Source organism: Phalangium opilio, unplaced genomic scaffold (genome assembly GCF_054372755.1).
Source record: "Phalangium opilio isolate 3A_F unplaced genomic scaffold, DU_Popi_V2 ptg001865l_1, whole genome shotgun sequence".
Taxonomy (NCBI): domain Eukaryota; kingdom Metazoa; phylum Arthropoda; class Arachnida; order Opiliones; family Phalangiidae; genus Phalangium; species Phalangium opilio.
In genome coordinates this window covers 13,766-22,777 of record NW_028324263.1, presented here as the reverse complement: position 1 = coordinate 22,777, position 9,012 = coordinate 13,766, and the positions used below count along the sequence as shown (strand labels likewise).

Genomic DNA, 9,012 nt, shown 5'->3' with positions numbered 1-9,012 from the left:
TTGGTGGTTCGAGCCCACCCGAGAGCGGTGTTGTGAGGTCTCAGATGTAACGAAAAAAATAAGAGTTTTTCCACAATACCTGACGACCATTTAATTTTTGGGCTTCCGTGGCGCAATGGTTAGCGCGTTCAGCTGTTAAGCGAAAGGTTGGTGGTTCGAGACCACCCGAAGGAGGGGTTGTGAGGTGTCAGATGTAGCGTAAAAAGTCAAAACTTTTCCACAATACGTGACAACCATTTAATTTCTGAGCTTCCGTGGCTCAATGGTTTGCGCGTTCGGCTGTTAACCAATAGGTTGGTGGTTCGAGACCACCCGGAAGCGGTGTTGTGGGGTCTCAAATGTAACGTAAAAAGCGAAAGTTTTTCCACAATACCTGACGACCATTCAATTTTTGGGCTTCCGTGGCGCAATGGTTAGCGCGTTCGGCTGTTAATCGAAAGGTTGGTGGTTCGAGCCCATCCGGGAGCGGTGTTGTGAGGTCTCAGATGTGACGTAAAAAGCCAAAGTTTTTCCACATTACCTGCCGACCATTTAATTTTTGGGCTTCCGTGGCGCAATGGTTAGCACGTTCGGCTGTTAACCGAAAGGTTGGTGGTTCGAGCCCACCCAAGAGAGGTGTTGTGGGGTCTCAGATGTAGCGTAAAAAGTCAAAACTTTTCCACAATACGTGACAACCATTTATTTTCTGAGCTTTCGTGGCTCAATGTTTAGCGCTTTCGCCTGTTAACCAATAGGTTGGTGGTTCGAGCCCACCCGGAAGCGGTGTTGTGGGATTTCTAATGTAACGTATAAAGCCAAAGTTTTTCCACAATACCGGACGACCATTTAATTTTTGGGCTTCCGTGGCGCAATGGTTAGCGCTTTCGGTTGTTAATCGAAAGGTTGGTGGTTCGAGCCCATCCGGGAGCGGTGTTGTGGGGTCTCAGATGTAGCGTAAAAAGTCAAAACTTTTCCACAATACGTGACAACCATTTAATTTCTGAGCTTCCGTGGCTCAATGGTTTGCGCGTTCGGCTGTTAACCAATAGGTTGGTGGTTCGAGACCACCCAAAAGCGGTGTTGTGGGGTCTCAAATGTAACGTAAAAAGCGAAAGTTTTTCCACAATACCTGACGACCATTTAATTTTTGGGCTTCCGTGGCGCAATGGTTAGCGCGTTCGGCTTTTAATCGAAAGGTTGGTGGTTCGAGCCCATCCGGGAGCAGTGTTGTGAGGTCTCAGATGTGACGTAAAAAGCCAAAGTTTTTCCACAATACCTGACGACCATTTAATTTTTGGGCCTCCGTGGCGCAATGGTTAGCACGTTCGGCTGTTAACCGAAAGGTTGGTGGCTCGAGCCCTAACAAGAGAGGTGTTGTGGGGTCTCAGATGTAGCGTATAAAGTCAAAACTTTTCCACAATACGTGACAACCATTTAATTTCTGAGCTTTCGTGGCTCAATGTTTAGCGCGTTCGGCTGTTAACCAATAGGTTGGTGGTTCGAGCCCACCCGGGAGCGGTGTTGTGGGAACTCAAATGTAACGTACAAAGGCAAAGTTTTTCCACAATACCTGACGAACATTTAATTTTTGGGCTTCCGTGGGGCAATGGTTAGCGCGCTCAGCTGTTATTCACAAGGTTGGTGGTTCGAGCCCACCCGAGAGCGGTGTTGTGAGGTCTCAGATGTAACGAAAAAAGTAAGAGTTTTTCCACAATACCTGACGACCATTTAATTTTTGGGCTTCCGTGGCGCAATGGTTAGCGCGTTCAGCTGTTAAGCGAAAGGTTGGTGGTTCGCGACCACCCGGGAGACGGGTTGTGAGGTCTCAGATGTAACGAAAAAAGTAAGAGTTTTTCCACAATACCTGACGACCATTTAATTTTTGGGCTTCCGTGGCGCAATGGTTAGCGCGGTCAGCTGTTAACCGAAAGATTGGTCGTTCGAGCCGACCCTAAAGAGGTGTTGTGGGGTCTCAGATGTAGCGTAAAATGTCAAAACTTTTCCACAATACGTGACAACCATTTAATTTCTGAGCTTTCGTGGCTCAATGTTTAGCGCGTTCGCCTGTTAACCAATAGGTTGGTGGTTCGAGCCCACTCGGGAGCGGTGTTGTGGGATCTCAAATGTAACATATAAATCCAAAGTTTTTCCACAATACGTGACGACCATTTAATTTTTGGGCCTCCGTGGCGCAATGGTTAGCACGTTCGGCTGTTAACCGAAAGGTTGGTGGCTCGAGCCCTAACAAGAGAGGTGTTGTGGGGTCTCAGATGTAGCGTATAAAGTCAAAACTTTTCCACAATACGTGACAACCATTTAATTTCTGAGCTTTCGTGGCTCAATGTTTAGCGCGTTCGGCTGTTAACCAATAGGTTGGTGGTTCGAGCCCACCCGGGAGCGGTGTTGTGGGAACTCAAATGTAACGTACAAAGGCAAAGTTTTTCCACAATACCTGACGAACATTTAATTTTTGGGCTTCCGTGGCGCAATGGTTAGCGCGTTCGGCTGTTAATCGAAAGGTTGGTGGTTCGAGCCCATCCGGGAGCGGTGTTGTGAGGTCTCAGATGTGACGTAAAAAGCCAAAGTTTTTCCACATTACCTGCCGACCATTTAATTTTTGGGCTTCCGTGGCGCAATGGTTAGCACGTTCGGCTGTTAACCGAAAGGTTGGTGGTTCGAGCCCACCCAAGAGAGGTGTTGTGGGGTCTCAGATGTAGCGTAAAAAGTCAAAACTTTTCCACAATACGTGACAACCATTTATTTTCTGAGCTTTCGTGGCTCAATGTTTAGCGCTTTCGCCTGTTAACCAATAGGTTGGTGGTTCGAGCCCACCCGGGAGCGGTGTTGTGGGATTTCTAATGTAACGTATAAAGCCAAAGTTTTTCCACAATACCGGACGACCATTTAATTTTTGGGCTTCCGTGGCGCAATGGTTAGCGCTTTCGGTTGTTAATCGAAAGGTTGGTGGTTCGAGCCCATCCGGGAGCGGTGTTGTGGGGTCTCAGATGTAGCGTAAAAAGTCAAAACTTTTCCACAATACGTGACAACCATTTAATTTCTGAGCTTCCGTGGCTCAATGGTTTGCGCGTTCGGCTGTTAACCAATAGGTTGGTGGTTCGAGACCACCCAAAAGCGGTGTTGTGGGGTCTCAAATGTAACGTAAAAAGCGAAAGTTTTTCCACAATACCTGACGACCATTTAATTTTTGGGCTTCCGTGGCGCAATGGTTAGCGCGTTCGGCTTTTAATCGAAAGGTTGGTGGTTCGAGCCCATCCGGGAGCAGTGTTGTGAGGTCTCAGATGTGACGTAAAAAGCCAAAGTTTTTCCACATTACCTGCCGACCATTTAATTTTTGGGCTTCCGTGGCGCAATGGTTAGCACGTTCGGCTGTTAACCGAAAGGTTGGTGGTTCGAGCCCACCCAATAGAGGTGTTGTGGGGCCTCAGATGTAGCGTAAAAAGTCAAAATTTTCCACAATACGTGACAACCATTCAATTTCTGAGCTTTCGTAGCTCAATGTTTAGCGCGTTCGCCTGTTAACCAATAGGTTGGTGGTTCGAGCCCACTCGGGAGCGGTGTTGTGGGATCTCAAATGTAACATATAAATCCAAAGTTTTTCCACAATACGTGACGACCATTTAATTTTTGGGCTTCCGTGGCGCAATGGTTAGTTCGTTCGGCTGTTAACCGAAAGGTTGGTGGTTCGAGCCCTAACAAGAGAAGTGTTGTGGGGTCTCAGATGTAGCGTATAAAGTCAAAACTTTTCCACAATACGTGACAACCGTTTAATTTCTGAGCTTTCGTGGCTCAATGTTTAGCGCGTTCGGCTGTTAACCAATAGGTTGGTGGTTCGAGCCCACCCGGGAGCGGTGTTGTGGGATCTCAAATGTAACGTACAAAGGCAAAGTTTTTCCACAATACCTGACGACCATTTAATTTTTGGGCTTCCGTGGGGCAATGGTTAGCGCGCTCAGCTGTTATTCACAAGGTTGGTGGTTCGAGCCCACCCGAGAGCGGTGTTGTGAGGTCTCAGTTGTAACGAAAAAAGTAAGAGTTTTTCCACAATAACTGACGACCATTTAATTTTTGGGCTTCCGTGGCGCAATGGTTAGCGCGTTCAGGTGTTGTGGGATCTCAAATGTAACGTAGAAAGCCAAAGGTTTTCCACAATACCTGACGACCATTTAATTTTTGGGCTTCCGTAGTGCAATGGTTAGCGCGTCCGGCTGTTAACCTAAAGGTTGGTGGTTCGAGAACACCCTGGAGAGGTGTTGTAGGGTCTCAGATGTAACGTAAAAAGTCATAACTTTTCCACAATACCTGACAACAATTTAATTTCTGAGCTTCCGTGGCTCAACGATTAGCGCGTTCGGTTGTTAACCAATAGGTTGGTGGTTCGCGCCCAACCGGGAGCGGTGTTGTGAGGTCTCAGATGTGAAGTAAAAGTCACGGTTTTTCGACAATACCTGACGACCATTTAATTTCTGAGCTTCCGTGGCTCAATGGTTAGCGCGTTCGGCTGTTAACCAATAGGTTGGTGGTTCGAGCCCATCCGGGAGCGGTGTTGTGACGTCTCAGATGTGAGGTAAAAAGTCAAGGTTTTTCCACTTTACCTGACGACCATTTAATTTTTGGGCTTCCGTGGCGCAATGGTTAGCGCGTTCAGCTGCTATTAAAAAGACTGGTGGTTTGAGCCCTCCCGGGAGCGGTGTTGTGACGTCTCAGATGTAACGTAAAATGTCAGAATTTTTCCACAATACCTGACGAACATTTAATTTTTGGGCTTCCGTGGCGCAATGGTTAGCGCTTTCAGCTGTTAACCGAAAGGTTGGTGGTTCGAGCCCACCCGGGAGAGGTGTGGTGGGTCTCAGATGTAACGTAAAAAGTCAAAGCTTTTCCACTATACGTGACAACCATTTAACTTCTGAGCTTCCTTGGCTCAATGATTAGCGCGTTCGGCTGCAGAAAAATTATAAGGTCGTCAGGTATTGTGGAAAAACTTTGACTTTTTACATCACATCTGAGACCTCACAACACCGCTCCTGGATGGGCTCGAACCACCCACCTTTCGGTTAACAGCCGAACGCGCTAACCATGCGACACGGAAGTCCCAAAATTAAATGGTCGTCAGGTATTGTGGAAAAACTATGGATTTTTACGTCACATCTGAGAACTCACAACACCGCTCCCGGATGGGCTCGAACCACCAACCTATTGGTTAACAGCCGAACGCGCTAACCATTGAGCCACGGAAGCTCAGAATGTAAATGGTTATCACGTATTGTGGAAAAGTTTTGAATTTTTACGCCACATCTGAGATCTCACAACTCCGCTCCCGGATGGGCTCGAACCACTACCCTTTCGGTTAACAGCCGAACGCGCTAACCAATGCGCCACGGAAGCCCAAAAATTAAATGGTCGTCAGGTATTGTGGAAAAACTCTGACTTTTTACGTTACATCTGAGACCTCACAAAACGCTCCCGGATGGGCTCGAACCACCAAACTTTCGGTTAAAAGCCGAACGCGCTAACCATTGAGCCACGGAAGCTCTGAAATTAAATGGTCGTCAGGTATTGTGGAAAAACTCTGACTTTTTACGTTACATCTGAGACCTCACAAAACGCTCCCGGATGGGCTCGAACCACCAAGCTTTCTGTTAACAGCCAAACGCGCTAACCATTGCGCCACGGAAGCCCAAAAATTAAATGATCGTCAGGTATTGTGGAAAAACTTTGACTTTTTACGTCACATCTGAGACCTCACAACACCGCTCCCGGATGGGCTCGTACCACCAACCTTTCGGTTAACAGCCGAACGCGCTAACCTTTGCGCCACGGAAGCCCAAAAATGAAATGTTCGTCAGGTATTGTGGAAAAACTTTGAATTTTTACGTCACATCTGAGACCTCACAACACCGCTCCCGGGTGGGCTCGAATCACCAACCTTTTGAATAACAGCTGAACGCGCTAACCATTGCGCCACGGAAGCCCAAAAATTATATGGTCGTCAGGTATTGTGGAAAAACTTTGACTTTTTACGTCACATCTGAGACCTCACAACACCGCTCCCGGATGGGCTCGTACCACCAACCTTTCGGTTAACAGCCGAACGCGCTAACCATTGCGCTACGGAAGCCCAAAAATTAAATGGTCGTCAGGTATTGTGGAATAACGTTGCTTTTTACGTTACATTTGAGATCCCACAACACCGCTCCCAGGTGAGCTCGAACTACCAACCTATTGGTTAACAGCCGAAAGCGCTAACCATTGAGCCACGGAAGCTCAGAAATAAAATGGTTATCACGTATTGTGGAAAAGTTTTGAATTTTTACGCTACATCTGAGACCCCACAACACCTCTCCTGGGTGGGCTCGAACCCCCAACCTTTCGGTTAACAGCCGAACGCGCTAACCAATGCGCCACGGAAGCCCAAAAATTAAATGATCGTTATGTATTGTGGAAAAACTTTGACTTTTTACGTCACATCTGAGACCTCACAACACCGCTCGCGGGTGGGCTCGAACCACCAGCCTTTTGAATAACAGTTGAGCACGCTAACCATTGCGCCACGGAAGCCCAAAAATAATATTGTCGTCAGGTATTGTGGAAAAACCTTGACTTTTTACGTCACATCTGAGACCTCACAACACCGCTCCCGGATAGGCTCGAACCACCAACCTTTCGGTTAACAGCCGAACGCGCTAACCTTTGCGCCACGGAAGCCCAAAAATGAAATGGCCGTCAGGTATTGTGGAAAAACTTTGGATTTTTACGTCACATCTGAGAACTCACAACACCGCTCCCGGATGGGCTCGAACCACCAACCTATTGGTTAACAGCCGAACGCGCTAACCATTGAGCCACGGAAGCTCAGAATGTAAATGGTTATCACGTATTGTGGAAAAGTTTTGAATTTTTACGCCACATCTGAGATCTCACAACTCCGCTCCCGGATGGGCTCGAACCACTACCCTTTCGGTTAACAGCCGAACGCGCTAACCAATGCGCCACGGAAGCCCAAAAATTAAATGGTCGTCAGGTATTGTGGAAAAACTTTGACTTTTTACGTTACATCTGAGACCTCACAAAACGCTCCCGGATGGTCTCGAACCACCAACCTTTCGGTTAACAGCCGAACGCGCTAAACATTGCGCCACGGAAGCCCAAAAATAAAATGTTCGTCAGGTATTGTGGAAAAACTCTGACTTTTTACGTTACATCTGAGACCTCACAAAACGCTCCCGGATGGGCTCGAACCACCAAACTTTCGGTTAAAAGCCGAACGCGCTAACCATTGAGCCACGGAAGCTCTGAAATTAAATGGTCGTCAGGTATTGTGGAAAAACTTTGACTTTTTACGTAACATCTGAGACCTCATAGCACCGCTCCCAGGTGTGCTCGAACCACCAAGCTTTCTGTTAACAGCCAAACGCGCTAACCATTGCGCCACGGAAGCCCAAAAATTAAATGATCGTCAGGTATTGTGGAAAAACTTTGACTTTTTACGTCACATCTGAGACCTCACAACACCGCTCCCGGATGGGCTCGTACCACCAACCTTTCGGTTAACAGCCGAACGCGCTAACCTTTGCGCCACGGAAGCCCAAAAATGAAATGGCCGTCAGGTATTGTGGAAAAACTTTGAATTTTTACGTGACATCTGAGACCACACAACACCGCTCCCGGGTGGGCTCGAATCACCAACCTTTTGAATAACAGCTGAACGGGCTAACCATTGCGCCACGGAAGCCCAAAATTTATATGGTGGTCAGGTATTGTGGAAAAACTTTGACTTTTTACGTCACATCTGAGACCTCACAACACCGCTCCCGGATGGGCTCGTACCACCAACCTTTCGGTTAACAGCCGAACGCGCTAACCTTTGCGCCACGGAAGCCCAAAAATGAAATGGTCGTCAGGTATTGTGGAAAAACCTTGACTTTTTACGTCACATCTGAGACCTCACAACACCGCTCCCGGGTGGGCTCGAATCACCAACCTTTTGAATAACAGCTGAACGCGCTAACCATTGCGCCACGGAAGCCCAAAAATTAGATGATCGTCATGTATTGTGGAAAAACTTTGACTTTTTACGTCACATCTGAGACCTGACAACACCGCTCGCGGGTGGGCTCGAACCACCAGCCTTTTGAATAACAGTTGAGCACGCTAACCATTGCGCCACGGAAGCCCAAAAATGAAATGGCCGTCAGGTATTGTGGAAAAACTTTGAATTTTTACGTCACATCTGAGACCACACAACACCGCTCCCGGGTGGGCTCGAATCACCAACCTTTTGAATAACAGCTGAACGGGCTAACCATTGCGCCACGGAAGCCCAAAATTTATATGGTCGTCAGGTATTGTGGAAAAACTTTGACTTTTTACGTCACATCTGAGACCTCACAACACCGCTCCCGGATGGGCTCGTACCACCAACCTTTCGGTTAACAGCCGAACGCGCTAACCTTTGCGCCACGGAAGCCCAAAAATGAAATGGTCGTCAGGTATTGTGGAAAAACCTTGACTTTTTACGTCACATCTGAGACCTCACAACACCGCTCCCGGGTGGGCTCGAATCACCAACCTTTTGAATAACAGCTGAACGCGCTAACCATTGCGCCACGGAAGCCCAAAATTTATAAGGTCGTCAGGTATTGTGGAAAAACCTTGACTTTTTACGTCACATCTGAGACCTCACAACACCGCTACCAGGTGGGCTCGAATCACCAACCTTTTGAATAACAGCTGAACGCGCTAACCATTGCGCCACGGAAGCCCAAAATTTATATGGTCGTCAGGTATTGTGGAAAAACTTTGACTTTTTACGTCACATCTGAGACCTCACAACACCGCTCCCGGATGGGCTCGTACCACCAACCTTTCGGTTAAAAGCCGAACGCGCTAACCTTTGCGCCACGGAAGCCCAAAAATGAAATGGTCGTCAGGTATTGTGGAAAAACTTTGACTTTTTACGTCACATCTGAGACCTCACAACACCGCTCCAGGGTGGGCTCGAACAACCAACCTTTT

General features: G+C 47.6%; 2 non-coding genes across 2 annotated transcripts; both read left to right on the top strand.

Annotated features, from left to right (window-relative positions):
* Window positions 1–1,130: 1,130 nt before the first annotated feature.
* Window positions 1,131–1,203, top strand: TRNAK-UUU (transfer RNA lysine (anticodon UUU)). The gene has a single exon. It is a non-coding gene; the product is annotated as a tRNA-Lys (tRNA).
* A 1,985-nt stretch (window positions 1,204–3,188) lies between these two features.
* Window positions 3,189–3,261, top strand: TRNAK-UUU (transfer RNA lysine (anticodon UUU)). The gene has a single exon. It is a non-coding gene; the product is annotated as a tRNA-Lys (tRNA).
* Window positions 3,262–9,012: the final 5,751 nt, after the last annotated feature.